The sequence below is a fragment of the Vombatus ursinus genome, unplaced genomic scaffold (genome assembly GCF_900497805.2).
Source record: "Vombatus ursinus unplaced genomic scaffold, bare-nosed wombat genome assembly UNPS02014794.1, whole genome shotgun sequence".
NCBI classification, from domain to species: Eukaryota; Metazoa; Chordata; class Mammalia; order Diprotodontia; family Vombatidae; genus Vombatus; species Vombatus ursinus.
This window is the reverse complement of record NW_020954572.1, coordinates 7,163,646-7,178,362: the sequence shown is the minus strand read 5'-3', so window position 1 is coordinate 7,178,362 and position 14,717 is coordinate 7,163,646.

Here is a 14,717-nt window from a genome sequence, read left to right as displayed (position 1 = left end):
TTGAAAAGACAAGCAACTCAATATAGGTTATATATGTGCAGTTATGCAAAACACTTCCATAGTAGACATGCTGTGAGAAACTAACTCTATTTCCCTTAATCCTATCCTGCCCCCTATTTATTCTATTCTTTTTTTTGACCCTGTCCCTCTTCAGCAGTATTTGCTTCTGATTACCCCCTTTCCCAATCTGCCCTCCTCTCTATCATCCCCTTACTCTCTTGTCCCCTACCCCTCCTATTTTCCTGTAGGGTAAGACAGATTTCCATACCCAATTGAGTGTGTATGTTATGCCCTCCTTAAGTCAAATCCTATAAGAATAAGATTCACTCATTCCCTCTCACCTTCCCCTGTTTCCCCTCCACTGTAAGAGCCTTTTCTTTTCTGTTTTTTTTTGTGAGATAATTTACCCCATTCTACCTCTCCCTTTCTCTTTCTCCTAGTATAATCCTCTCTCACCTCTTAATTTTATTCTCCAGATATGACCCTTTCATCTTCAACTCATCCTGTGCCCTCTATCTATCTATCTATCTATCTATCTATCTATCTATCTAAATCCCCTGAAGAATTATACTCAGTTTTACTGGGTAGGTGATTCTTGGTTGTAATCCTATCTCCTTTGCCCTCCAGAATATTATATTCCTTGCCCTGTGGTCACTTAATGTAGAAGCTGCTAAATCTTGTGTTATCCTGATTGTGTTTCCACAATACTTGAACTGTTTCTTGCTGGGTGCTTGTAATATTTTCTCCTTGACCTGGGAACTCTGGAATTTGTCTACAATATTCCTAGGAATTTTCCTTTGAGGATCTCTTTCAGGAGGTGATCAGTGAATTCTTTCAATTTTTATTTTACCATCTGGTTCTAAAATATCAGGGCAGTTTTCCTTGATCATTTCTTGAAAGATGATGTCTAGGCTCTTTTATTTTGATCATGGCTTTCAGATAGTCCAATAATTTTTAAATTCTCTCTACTGGATCTATTTTTGAGGTCAGTTGTTTTTTCCAATGAGATATTTCACATTGTTTTCTAATTTTTCATTTTTTTGGACTTGTTTTACAATGTCTCGATTTCTCATAAAATCACTATCTTCCAATTGCTCTATTCTAATTTTTAAGGAAGTATTTTCTTCAGTAATCTTTTGGACTTCCTTTTCCATTTGGCCAATTTTGCTTTTTAGGGCATTCTTCTCCTCATTGGCTTTTTGGACCTCTTTTGCCATTTGAGTTAGGCTATTTTTAAGGTGTTATTTTCTTCAGTATTTTTTTGAGTCTCCTTTAGCATGCTGTTGACTTGTTTTTCATGATTTTCTCACATCACTCTCAGTTTTTCCTCTACTTCTCTTGCTTGCTTCTTAAAATCACTTTTGAGCTCTTCCAAGGCTTGGGACTCATTCATATTGTTCTTGGAGGCTTTGGATGTAGGAGCTTTAACTTTGTTTTCCTCTTCTGGTTGTATGTTTTGATCTTCTTTGTCACCAAAGTAAGATAATATAGTCTGACTCTTTTTGCATTGCTTGCTCATGATCCCAACCAATTACTTGAGTTTTAAACTCTTTGTTAAGGTAAGAGTCTGCTTCCAATGTGGAGAGTGTACTGTCCCAAGCTTTGGGTGTTTGTACGGCTATTTTCAGAGATACTTCTAGGGATCTGAAAATTTTCAGTTCTTCCAAGGTGCTATAAGGGGTGAGATGTTTCCTCTCCACCGCCACAACAACCTCCACCACACCAGAGCCCCTCCTCATCCCAGAACTGCCCCTCAGAGTTGTGAACCAGATCCAAGCACAGGCAAAGCAAGAGATTGCTGCCTCAGCAATGGCAAAGAGATCCTTGCAATCCCCCTCTGATCTGTGGGCTGGAAGCTCACGAGGCAGCAGCTGCCCTGGAGTGGCTGAGACCTAGCTTCTTCTCTCACCTCAGTCACAAATTTTTCCCACTGACTTTGTAAGCTGTCTTTGGCATTCATGGGTTGAGAAGTCTGGAAACTGCCACAGCTGCCCATGATTCAGTCCTCTGAGGCCTGCTCCAGGTTCGCTGCACCCTGTACACCCACACCAAACTGTGCTCCTCTCCCTGCCAGCACAATATACCTTTTTGACCTGCCATCCAGGTTGTCTTGGGCTGGAAATTTCTTTTACTCTGTTTTTTTTTTGTGGGCTCTTCTGCTTTAGAATTTGTTTAGAGCCATTTTTATAGGTATTTGGAGGGGTTTGAGGGGGAGCTCAGGCAAGTCACTACTTTCCCTCTGCCATCTTGCCTCTGCCCCCACATTCCCTGACTTCTACAGGAAGGAATTGAATTTCTCCAAGCTCCCCAGGGGCTCAAGCTGATGTTATAGATACTTTGAGATAAGGTATGATCCTTTCCCTTCCCCTCAAACCTTTACCTGGCCAATTGCCCACAACTCCTTGGAAGTCAATGCCAGTTCTTATCTGAAACTTTTCTCAAATCCCCTTAGTTACTAGGATCTCCTTCTTTGAAATTATTTTGTGTGCATTTTGTATATATCTTGTGACTTTTCTGCTTTTCTCAGCAACTCCTGTACTGTGCTGTCCCTTTACTCCATCCATGTATTCCTGCTTTTCAGCTCTCTTTTATCTATTGCCTTCTTACCTTAGAATGTAAGTTTCTTGAGAACATGGACTGTCATTGTTTTTGCTTGTATTTGTATTCTATACTAAGTATTTAATAAATGATTTATATAACCTTATCTGAAATAATATTTGTATATAATCATATATGTATGTGTCATCTCCACTATCCCCTGATAGATTGTAAATTCTTTGAGCGAAGGGACTGGTTTGATTTTTTTCTTTGTATCCCCAGTACTTAGCACAGTTTCTGGTATATAAAAGGCACTTAATAAATGCTGGTTGATTGGTTGGTGGATCTTGCTCCCTTTTTTTCTCAGGGGCTTGCCTCAGGCCCTAAATCTTCAAAAGTATATGAATCATTAGAAAAATACAACATGGTGGGGGAGGGGGTGGGCATAGATGGTAGCCTCCAGAATAAAGCAGGGAAAAGGCACCCACTCTTCTGAAGGTAGAAACATACTTCCTTCCTCCTTTGCCCATGATGGCAATGTCTTTAACAAAACCCAGGTATAGTACTTTAGTTACAGTTATGCAAACTGTCAGATTTCTTTGCTTGCCTTTACATACCTATTCAGTAAATATCACTGAAATGAATGTCACTCCAACCCAGTCAAGGAACAAAAGAAATCTTGACTGAACTAAGGGATTTACCCAGAATATATATATATACACATATATACATATATGCTATATATATATATATATATATATATAATATTTATGTGATCCATACTCAGTCTCTTTAAATAGCTATTCTAGTTAAATGTCTTAGATTTTGATACTTGGTGAGATTATAATAGAAAAGGAAAACTCCAAAGCTAAGACAGAATTCCAAGCCTCATGGACACAAATAATTAGAGAAAAATATCTAGGAAACATAGACAGAGCTTTCCAGTATTAAAAATATCACCAGATACTCCCTCCATTTTGTTAATCAAATTATTTCTTCCTATGATTGCCAAAAGGATACCAGATTGTAGGTTCCACATAAATCCTGAAGACAGTTAAACTCTTAGCAAATGAAAAGCAAATACAAAAACCAGACTTCATTTCCTTAACCCTTTCCATATGTCTGAGTATTTCTGAGCGTACAAACAAAACAAAAAATTGCATCTGAACCTTGGTTTCCTCATCTGCAAAATAAGTTGACTAGAAGGGACAATCTCCAGAGAAATAGGATACTGCATGATGTAAGGGAAAGTACACTAGATATGTATTCATAGGACCTGGGTTTGAGTCTCAGCTCTGCCATTTCATCCTTATATAATGTTGGAAAAATTCATTCGAATCTCAGTGTTGTCATTTCACCTCTATATGATGTTGGTAAAATTCATTTAACACACCTGAGCCTCATGTTTCTCATGTGTAAAATAAGGCTGTTAGTCAAGTTAATCTCTAATATCCCTTCCAGCACTGAATCTTTGATTGTTTGTTTTGAGGTCCCTTTTTATTATAAATTCTCTGTCTGACAATGAGAATTAGTCCTTGGTAAAACTTCTGAAGTAAGGATATCATCTGACAATTTTTGTCCTTAACTTCAGTGTTGCCCTTGGTATCCCCCAGAACCCACTCAATCTGACCTTCCCAAGAATCAGTCAATCAATCAACAAACATTTATTAAGCACCAGGCACTATGCAAGATGTTGGTGATACAAAGGCAAAACCAACATAGTCTCTGACTTTGAGTAGTTTATATTCGTGAGGGGAGGCAACATAGCATTGTAGAATCATAGATCTAGACATATAATTAACCTAAGAAGTAATATGGCCCAAACCTCTGATTTTGCAAAAGGCTGGGCAAAGGCATGAAAATGTCATGGGGAAGGAAAAGCAAGTAGAGACATTGCTTTATGCACTCATAGATGGAGTGGGTAGAGGATGTACTAAGGGAAGTGAGATTGTCTAAGTACATGTAGAAAGTGAGGTTGAGCCCAGATCATAAAGGACTTTGAATGTCAAACAGTGGGATTTGTATTTTGCCCTAGATGGAAAATAGTGATGCTAGAACTTTATGAGTGGAAGAACAACAAGGTGAAAATTATGCTGTAGAAATATTACAGGAGGCTATGTCAAAGATTCATTGGACGAGGGAGATAATTGTGACAGGGAGGCCATTTAGGAGGTTATTATAATAATTCAGTCAAGAGATGATGAGGGCCTGAACTAAGACGGTGGGTCCATGAGAGTAAAGAAAGTAATGTTCTGGAAGTAAAATTAACAAGATGTCACAATTTATTGAATATGGGAAAGGACAAAGGAAGACAATTAGTCAAGGGTGATTTCAAAGTTATAATCCTGGATATTTAAAGGGTAGCCTTGTCCTTTAACAAAAATAGGAAAGTTATGAAGGGTAGGAGGAGAGAAAAATAAAATTTGCTCTGTTTTGGACACAGAGTTTGAGATGCTCATGGGACACCTTTTTTGAAATGTCTGATAGGTAGTTGATGATGTAGGATTGAAACTAAAAAGAGATTAAACTGCGTGTGTGTGTGTGTGTGTGTGTGTGTGTGTGTGTGTGTGTGTGTGTGTACTCTTCTGGAAATCATCCACTTGAATGCTTATGACAATACTAAGAGAGAGATGACTGAAAAAAAAGGGAAGTCCCAGGATAGAGCCTTGTGGCACACCCCCAGTTAGTGGTTAGGATATTGATGAAGATCCAGCAAAGTAGACTAAGGAGTTGTCAGACAATAAGAAGGAAAACCAAGTGAAACTGGATTATGAAAAACCAAAGAAAAGATAATATCCAGAAGGAAAGAGTGGTTAACAATGTTAAATGCTGCAAAGAGGTCAAGAATTGTGAGGACTGAGAAAAGGCTGTTGGAATGACAATTAAGACTTCACTGCTAATTTTAGGGAGTGCAATTTCAAGCAAATGATGATGAGGTCAGAAGCCAAACTGCAAGGAATTGGGAACTGAGAAAGGGCATGATGACATCCAATGAGAGCAAAAAGCTTTTTCTAGGAGTTTTTCTGCAAAAAGGAAATAAAAAGCATTTTTTTTTCTAGACAGCTTTTCCTCTGGGCAGAGACTGTCTTATCTAGAGTTTACATCTTTTCTAATGTCTAAGGCATCATTCATACAATAAGAACTTAGTGTTTGTTTAAATGAATTGAATATAGGAGGAATCTGACAGATGATTATGGAAGTATTAGGTTAATAACTGAAAAGTTTTACTATTCACTGCTTTGATCCAGAAGCATTTAATTCAACAAACATTTATTAAGTATTTAGCTAGTATAAAACATTTGTAACTTGGCATTGTGAAGGCCACAATTTTATATAAAACATGTTCCATGCTCTCATGGAACTTACAGTCTAGTATGGGCAGAAGATATAGATATGTATCTATATCTATCTATCTATCTATATAGCTATAATTATAATAATGTATAGATACATTATCAAAGTACAAAATAAAGTGCCATATTAAGTGTAATGGTGAAGTGTCTTTAGGGGATCAGGAAAGTAACAGCTATGTGTGTGACCCAATCCTGATTATTTTGTCAGGAAAAGGAGAAATACAGTAGTATGGTAAAAATATCTATCATATTGGAAAATGCTATCCACATCCAGAGGAAGAACTAATGGAGTCTGAACATTGATCAAAGCATACTATTTTCATGTTTTTGGTTTTTTTTCATATTTTTTTCCTTTTGTTCTCTTTCTATTTTCATGTGTCTAAAGTAGAAATTTTTTTGCATGATTGCACATGCATAACCTATATCAGATTACTTGCCATCTTGGGGAGGTGAAAAAGAAGTAAGGAGGGAGAAAAATCTGGAATTCAAAACCTTTCAATAAATGAATGTTGAAAATTGTCTTTCCATGTGATTGGAAAAAATAAAATACTATTAAATTAAAAAATACAGGATAGCAGGCTGAAAAAAGATAATAATATTCATATTCCTCAGGTATCTTTCTGTTTTATTTAATTATTGTGAAACTTGAATTCAAAACAAGAATCAATGGCCTAAACCTGGAGGAAGGAAAGGGGGAAGAGGAGGAAGACCAAAGGGAAACTGTCCTTGTTAACTGGGCCTAGAGCATATCCCTAATGGCTGATACTGATGAACTTGATTCAATGAGGATTAAAAACAGTATTCTATGAGAAGAGAAAAAGGGAGGAGGGAAAGAGCCTACCTCTTATATTGAACATCCCATATCAACAGACGACTTATGAAGAAATTTGACCTCCTTTCTAAGGTTCCTCAACTCATATCGCTAGGCCGCCATTTTCTCCATTTGCTAATAAGGCTATCCCTGCTCACGATGATAATGAAGCATTCTATAGACAGAGGTGAAGTTCATTACGGTTTCTTAGTTTCCTTAGCTATAAGATGTTGGAGTTAGATAAAATAACCTCACATGTCTATAGCTCTAAATCTATGATCCTAAGATCATTTCTTCCCCAGTCCCTCAACTAAGAGATATAACATCTGGGGAGGAGTCTTAGCTTCTCCTTGTTTTGTTTGTTTGTTTTTTTCCCACTTGAAACTCTAACATTAGGATAGTCATTAAAGCCAAATCCTTCTCCACTAGTGAGGGATGCAGGAAGGATGTGTACCCTAGAAACTAAAAGAATATGTAACAAGTTTCAGACAAACCACATAATTGCTAAAGTAAATTGACCTCCTAGGCAATCTTTGTCTCTCTCTCTCCAATAGTCAGCATCCCATTAACTACAAAACTCAGTACATATATGCAAAACATCTCCATGCCTCCCTTTTATCTATCTTTACAAAGAATTCCTACCCCTCTCTCTTCTGTTCACTAATTTAGACAAGCATCAAGTAAGTTAGAAAGCTGAGACATTCTTTCCCAAGTTTGTCTTTCTAATGGTTTCTTCCCTTCTTTCTTCTGGAGGCGAGAGATGGAAGAGGCCGGGGACTGCCACACTTTATAAAGAAACCCAAGAATCCAATTCAGGACTGTTCAATGCTGGCAATTAAGTAAATTACATGAGCCATCATTGCTCAGCTTCCCATCTTCCTGATAATCTGCAAGTGACCCTCATACCCCAGATCCTGCGATTCACATGTGTTGTTCTCTTGGAAGGAGAGAATGACATTAGAAAAACTGTGAATTTATTTTTAACTGAGACCATATTGAAACTTGCTATCATTATCCAACTCACATGTTTTGACAAAAATGTAAAATGCTTACTGAAGCATTGCAGTCCTTATTAAGTAACCTCAGCTTAGTCAAAATCAAAAGATTTTATTGTTGACCTCCTGTGCATAAAGCCAAACTCCAATATGTAGATAGGGCCTCTCTCCCAGCTCTCCCCTTGACAATGCATAATGGTAGTTACATGTGCATATCAGAAGAAGAATAGGTTTAATTTAGAATATTAAGTACTATTGGCACATAAATGCTTCATTAAAATATTAAAGGTTTGCTAAAAACCTCTAAGAATTTTTAATGCCTCCCTGTGGGTTGCACACTCTAAATTCAAAGTCCCTTCTTATCTCACTTCCTTTAATTTGTTATTAAGTCAAAAAATATTAATGTTTATCTAATAAGATCCAAAAGTGCTACTGGCTAAAGTAGGATCAATTCATTCATTTGATTACTTCGGAACATAACAGCAGCACCCAAAAGGGAAAACTCCAGAGAAACCACAAAAAGCAGGGAAGCTCCAGGGGATGTCATTCCTTACCAAGTACTTTCTAATAGTCAAATGGTGATGTAAAAATAATGGAACTCAGAAGACTAGGACTAAATATATAGTGTCTTCTTTCTCTCATGAGAGGCTGAATGCCAGGCTCCTCATTAATTTTGGGTTGTTAGAGAGGCAACAAGAAGGCTGCTGCGACTAAGGAGGCTTATCTTTCTTTCTCTAGAAGCTAGAGTCCTGAACTCTTCAACTTAGCCATGGGCTTCTTCTCTCTGTGATATTCATGTCTTGGATTGAGAGATACCTCTTCACATCTGGGTCCAGGAACTTCAAGTCCAGGAAGTCTCCTCATCAGTTGCGTAAGTAAGAGTAAATAGATCTGAAATAAGACTTTATTCTAAGGCAGCTAATGATACATCCTGGTGGAGAGACGGTATGCACAACCTTTTCATTCTAGGACCCAAGTCCTCTCGTAGGTCTGTTGCTTTCTGGAACACATCAGAAGAAAAGGGTCCAAGGATCAACTTGTCAATGAAGATTTCCTTTTGTAGGCCTAGCACAAAAGCATGACCCTGACCCACAACAAACTACATAATTCATCTCTAATCAGTCTAAAGCAGCTCAGGCCAATCACTCCATGACTAATTAATGAGGTTTAAGAACATACTCTCATCTTCAATGAGTGTCAAAGGGCATGTGCATGCCTTTCACAGGGAGATGCAATCAAAGTCTCAAAATGAGGCTCACAACCCTGTACATTTATCAGGTTGATCAGAAATTCTCCAGTTAAAATTCCCAACACACTGGTAAAGATATTTGGAAATCATTTAAATTTATTTTTTTGAGAATTAAAGCCTGTAAATGCTTGTCTCAATTTTCAAAGGTACTTCTGTGAGAGATTTGGCTTTTAGGAAGTCATTGGTGAGAACTAAGAGAGAAGTTTCAGTAGACTGAGGCATATAAAAGACACTTTTAAAAGAAGTCAGGAGAGAAGGTAGTGGCAAAGTGGAAGCATCAGATGTAGATAACTCTTTCCAGAAGTTTTTTAGTCCAGGGGCAGAGAGTAAAGGAAAAATAGCTTCATGATGAAAGTGATGCAAGGAAAATCTTTTGTTTGTTTTTTTGTTTGTTTGTTTTTAAAGTATTTTTGTAAGCAGATGGGATGGAGCCAATGGAAAAGGAGAAAACAGAGATGCATCAAGGATGATTGCTGGAGCATGTTCCTTCAAGGGATTGAAGCAAGGTTACAAGTAGAGATATTAGTTCCACCGAAAAGAGAAATGTCACTGTTGAGGCCTGGAGAGCAAGAGATATTGATGCTGATTTGTAGAAGATTGGTGGAGGGGAGTTAAGAGAGCTGCTTTCTGATGGCCTCAGTCTTCTTAACTAATTAGGAAGCTAACTTATCTACTATAATTTGTATAAGGAAGTGGTTAAATGGTTAGAGGTTTGAGGAAGAAGAAAAATGTTTAGAATAATTGCTGTAGAGTATACTAGGAGACAGGGACTTTATAATAGAGTTGAAATCTTATTGAATAGGAATTGACGGTTCATCTGAGTTATCCTCTACAAATTTGTGGATGAAATCCCTTCAATGTTGGGATTTTTTTTTTTAGCAATACCTCTTAACAAAGATAAATAAAGTGTAGAGATTAATGAGGTAAAAACCTCAGAAGAGGCAGAAGAAGGATAAGGGAAAGTGAAGGAAGATGAAGAATTCCAAAGTGGAGACTATTGACACATTAAAATGGTGTATAATGGGTTTAAGGCTACATAGGAAGAAGAATGAAGCCAAAGTGAGGGGGAAGAATAAAATAAACCATCAGGGAAGGTTCAAGGGATTAGTGATCATGATTAAGGTGCAGATCAGTTTGGTGTGACATGGTAGAAAAGGTAGAAGAACAGGCGGTTGTAGTCAGCTAATCAAATTTGGAAGTTTAGAATCTTGGAGGTAGTTAAGTTCTAGGAAGTGATCTAGGAAGATGGGGTTTCAGGTATGATGATACAAGTTGTGGTGTAGGAAGAAGTCAGTAGAATTAAAAAGGCTGAGAAATTGGGTGATAAGGATGCTCAAGAAATCCTCAAAATGAAGTCTCTGAGAACAATAGCAGAATAGAGTAAAAGGGCAAATAAGTCATGGGAAGGCAGCATGGTACAGTGGAAAGAGCACTTACTCTTGTGTCAGAGTTATTGTTGTTCAATCTTTCAGTCATGTCAACTCTTAGTGACCCCATGAACCACAGCATGTCAAGTCTTTCTATCCTCCACTATCTCTCAAAGTCTGTCCTAGTTAAATTTAATTGTTTCCATGACACTGTCTATCCATCTCGTCTTCTGCTATCCCTTTTCCCTTCTGCCTTCAATCTTTCCCAACATCAGGATCTTTTCTAATGAGTCCTGTCTTCTCATTATATGGCCAGAGTATTTAACATTCCAGCTAACAGTTTGAAATACTCTTTTTAAGTATTGATTGATTTGATCTCTTTGTGGTTCTAGGGACCCTCAAAAGTCCTCTACAGTACCACAATTCAAAGGAGTCAATTCTGCAGCACTCAGCTTTCCTTATAGCCCAACTCCCACAGCCATACATTGCTACTGGAAAAAAAAAAAAACAAAAAAAAAAAACTATAGCTTTGTGTCAGAGTATATCAGTTCAAATTCTACATGTGATGTTTACTGCCTGTGTGACCTTGGGCAAGTAATTTAACTTCCTTGGACATTAGTTCCTTACTGTAAAAATGGAGGCCACTGATACCACTTACAGCTTTAGATTTGTAAGCCAATAGTAAAAGTAAAATGATGAAATTATTGTCCTTGTTTATGTTAAATGAAAATGGATAAATTGATGAAAAAAACTGATGTTAAGGCCCTAGTCAATTAAGCACTATAATAGTTGGTAGAGATTCAAATTTTTAAAAATGAGACATACCTGCCTTCAACAAAGGGGAGACATCTTAATTTTAATGTGGGAAGAGACAACATGTATAAAGAAATTCTAGAACCAGAAGAACATTGTACAGCCATGTTGTGTGATGACTAACATTGATAGACTTAGCCCTTCTCAGCAGTGCAAGGATCTAAGTCATCTCCAAATGTCTTATAATGGAAAATGCTCCACAGCCAAAGAAAGAACTATGGAGTTGAATGCAGATCGAAGAATACTATTTACTATTTTTTTTCTTCTGTTTTGTTTTGTTTTCTCTTTCTTGTAGTTCCTCCTATTGGTTCTAATTCTTCCTTACAACATCACTAATGTGAAAATATGTTTAATAGGAATGTATGTGTATAGCCCATATCACATTGCATGCCATTTTGGGAAGGGAGGGGGGTTGGGGGGAGTTGAAAGAACATTTAAAACTCAAAAGCTTATGGAAGTGATTGTTGATAAATCAAAATGAATTAATAAAAAAAAAGAAAAAAAATTCTAGCTAGAGAAATGAGTTTTGACCTGGACATTCACAGTGATAGAAAGCAGAGCCACATTTTTCATGCCACTTCGAAAGAGTAAGAGGTGAAGAGTTGAGAAGGGATAGACAGGAAGGGTGTCATGGTGAGTGGAACACATGTATGGAAGGGCATGTCATTGCTCACCTTTGTTTCTCAAAAGGGACTAATGATGTCATGAGTATGATATAATCAGGTGGATGGGGGATGGGATTTGGAGTTTATCAAATATTAAATATCAATATTATTTTGGGGTAACTTTGCATTCATTCACCTGATTGAAAAATTATTACAGACCCTCAGGGTAAAGTTGCAAAGCTGAGTGCATGAAGTCTGCCAGGAAAAAGAGTAGGTGGTGAGGATGTAGAGACATCATACACACACACACACACACACACACACACACACACACACATGTTATATATATGACTTATATATATATATATATATATATATGAAGTTATATATATAACTTTTTTTCCTGAAGTTTGAAGTTTGATAGTGAAGGAGCAGATAAAGAAGGGACAGTAGCTTTGTGTGATATAAAAGTGAAGGGAAAGTTTTTTTTTTTTTCCCTTAAATGTGTATATGTGTGTGTGTGTTTAGGCAGATAAGAAGGAACCAATGGAGAGGGAGATCCCCATTCCTCTCCTCAGTTCTGGTGAAAAAAGTGTTACAAGAAGAAAATAGGAAAAAAGGTTAGGGCAGATAACAAGATGCCTGGGATGGATAGTTGTATTGATGGATGGAACTGTTATATGGATATAGTTATATACTTATATATGATATTGTCTTGAAAACTATAAAGATAAATACATATTAGAGTATTATTATTAATACCCTCAAATAGGGAAAATAAGAAATCATGAGATGTGTCAATGCTAAAAATAGGAATAGAACCTATTTCTCTTTATTCTTAGTCTACTGCTCTCTTAAATGCACCACACTAACTCTGAAGAGTCAAAGAGTGATTTTTTTTTAATCCGGAGTAAGAGTCAGGTGCTAAATATTTGACTACACCAGAACCATGTAGCTAAGAAACCTGGAACTATGAGATTATGAGAATGGATAACAGATGAAAGAATAAAAAACTATTAAAGTGTTGAAACACTTTGATTCAAATGAGTCTTTGAGAATTACATTATATGACTCATTTGATTTTCCAAGTTTGTAAATAAATACTGAAAAATCCATTATTGATTAAAATGTGGAACTATTTCAATAGTTATTCCTGAAGAGACTTTTCTTTGAATAACTGTTCTTTAAAAGATCCTCAGTCAGGGTGAAGACATGTAGTTGGCATGGTATCTCACTTAGGACATGATAAAGTTCCATGGATTGATTCACAAAATATCTCCCTCACTGGTTTGGTCTGCCCCCATGCCATCTTTCTCAACTATCTGAACTGAGCTTCCCAACACTTCAGTCATTAACTTTTATTGGACAAAAATGATAACTAAGGTCAACAAAAAGTGAAGACAGTTATATTGCTGAAAGAGAAGGCTCAAACAAGGTATTGGAATGCTGCTTTGAGTAGATGGGATAGAAATAACAAATGACTAAGACAAAGTAGGGCTTCTTGATTCTTATGTTATATCTGTTTTCTCTGCCAAGCAGAATGAACTTTTGACCAGAAAGAGCACAATTGACAAGTATTTATTAAGTACTGACTATATGCCAAGCCCCATAAATGCATCAGAGGAGGAATGGTGCAGTAGAAAGAGCACTTGATTTGAAATCAGATGGCCTGGGTTCAAATTTTTGCTCTTTCACTTAGTACCTGTGTGATCATAGGAAAATCATTTCATTTCCCTGGACCTCAATTTCTTCATCTGTAAAATAAGAGGGTTGAACTAGATGACCTCTAAGGTCCCATTCAGCTCTAGATCCACTGGTGATACTCTGCTGCTGCTCTACTAGTACCCTCCCATTCGTACATAAACAAGACCTAGCCTAGATGCTAACGCATCCGTGAAGCCTTCCCTTTTCATCTCAGCCATAAGTGATCTCTCCCTCCTTGAAATACTGGCAGTATTTGTTCTTACCTTTCACATTCTAACTTGGGTATGTTCATTTGTGCTATTTCTTATCATTCTTTTTAAAAATTTTTTAACATGTGTTTTTAAAACTTTGGGTTACAAATTTTCTCCCTTCCTTCCTCCCCAACCACCCTCATTGAAAAGGCAATCATCTCCATACAGGTTATAGATGTGTAGTCATGCAAAACCCTTCCATAGTAGTCCTGTTGTGAAAAACTAAGTATATTTCCCTTCATCCTTTCCTGCCCCTCATTTATTCTGTTTTCTTTTGACCCAGTCCCTCCTCAGAAGTGTTTGCTTTCGATTATCCCCTTGCCCAATCTACCCTCCCCTCTATCAACCCATTGCTCTCTTGTCCCCTTCCCCTCCTGATTTTCCTATAGGGTAAGACAGATTTCCATTCCCCATTGTGTGTTATTTAAGATCCACTCATTCCTTCTCCCCTTCCCCCATTTCCCCTCCACGGTAAAAGCCTTTTCTTGTTTGTTTCATGTGAGCTATCTTACCCCATTCTACTTCACCCTTTCTCCTTCTCCCAGTACAATTTTCTCTCACTCCTTAATTTTATTTTCCAAATATCACCCCTTCATCTTCAACTCACCCTGCGCCCTCTATCAATCTATCTATCTATACATACATACATGTAATTTTTCCCTCCCACTACACCAGTACTGACAAAGGACTCATGAGTTACAAATATCATCTTTCCCTGAAAGAATGTAAACAGTTCAACCTTAATAAGTCTCTTCTGATTTCTCTTCCCTGTTTACCTCTTCCATGTTTCACTTGAGTCTTGTATTTGAAAGTCAGATCTTCTATTCAGCTCTGGTCTTTTCCACAGGAATGCTTGAAAATCCCCTATTTCATTGAACCACCATTATTTACCCTGAAGGATTATACTCAGTTTTGCTGGGTAGGTTATTCTAGGTTGTAGTCCTATCTCCTTTGCCCTCTGGAATACTATACTCCATGCCCTACGGATCCTTAAAGTAGAAGCTGCTAAATCTTGTGTTATCCTGATTGTG